This window comes from Triticum aestivum, chromosome 4A, assembly GCF_018294505.1.
Source record: "Triticum aestivum cultivar Chinese Spring chromosome 4A, IWGSC CS RefSeq v2.1, whole genome shotgun sequence".
Lineage (NCBI taxonomy): Eukaryota > Viridiplantae > Streptophyta > Magnoliopsida > Poales > Poaceae > Triticum > Triticum aestivum.
In genome coordinates, this window is record NC_057803.1 from 741,811,456 (window position 1) to 741,812,629 (window position 1,174).

Consider the following 1,174-nt stretch of genomic DNA (forward strand, 5'->3'; position numbering starts at 1 on the left):
AGAAAAGGATTTAAGAAAGGCCAAGTCTAATGACACAGATTCAGAATTATCGACTAAAGACACGCGTATACGAAGGAAGAGGTGATAAGTATAGGTGCCATACGTCCTCATCACTTGCACTCCAAATCCTATTAGTAAGTGTTACTCACAAATAGTGTTCACACATTTTAAGTCCGTTCATGCTTCTTAAATATTTGTGCACTTTTAAGAAAAGTGTTCATGTATTAAAATAATATTTATTGAACTTAAACCATATTCAGTTTTTCAAAAAATCCTATAATTCAAAAATGTGTTCACGTGCTTCAAAAATATTGGAAATTTAAAAAATATTCATGCTCTTTAAAACGCATCGTGTGATTTAACAAGAGTTTCTGTTTTAAAAAGAATATTGGTGCATTTTGAAAAACAGACATGCAATTTTGAAGTGATTGGGCATATGAGGGATGGTGTATGGTCCAAGTGTAGGCCATAGCTCGGGAAGGACGGCCGGCTCGGGAAGGTAGGCCGTAGCTCGGGAAGCACACCATGACCATGGCTGATGAAGGCGGGAAGGAGGACAAGCAACAACATGGATGATGCACTATGTTCAAATAGATAACATGGACCTATGTGTGACGCCCGGATAATTAAGCTACAGTAATTATCCGCTAATGATGCAACGTCACCACGATTACTGTTGTTAAACTCGCGTCGATTCAAATCTCATTAAAAATCAAATTTAAAACCGGGTCAAACAATAAAAAATTTCAAACCTGAAAGCTAAGATGTTCAAAGTATGGCAAATAATCCCTGGATATATTTCATGTGGCAACCAACCTCATTTGGATTCCAAAACTGCCCCTGAAAATTATTTAGTGGTCCCACAACATTTGAAATTGGCCTTTTCCATTTCTAAAAATGGTTAGACAACTCCTTTTTAACCCCATACTTTTGTTCCATCTCAATATATTGTGTTAGAATTATGTGCCAAGTTTCGCTCAAAACAAAACTCATTTGTTACTAAAAGAAAATGCAAAACTAAGGCTAAAATAATATCAAAAGTAATTTTAAAAACAAACAAACAAAAGAATCCCCCCCCCCCAGACTGGGCCAATCGGCCCAGCTGGCCACCAGTACCAGGCCAGCCCAACCCCCTGGCCTATAACCTCTCCCGATTCCCCGACTCGCTCCCCCT

The 1,174-nt window shown here is 38.4% G+C and overlaps 1 protein-coding gene across 1 annotated transcript in view; it reads right to left on the reverse strand.

Moving 5' to 3' along the window:
- LOC123084506 (LRR receptor-like serine/threonine-protein kinase EFR) overlaps positions 1–1,174 on the reverse strand; it is a 9,879-nt gene that overhangs the window by 7,458 nt on the left and 1,247 nt on the right. The window lies entirely within an intron of this gene.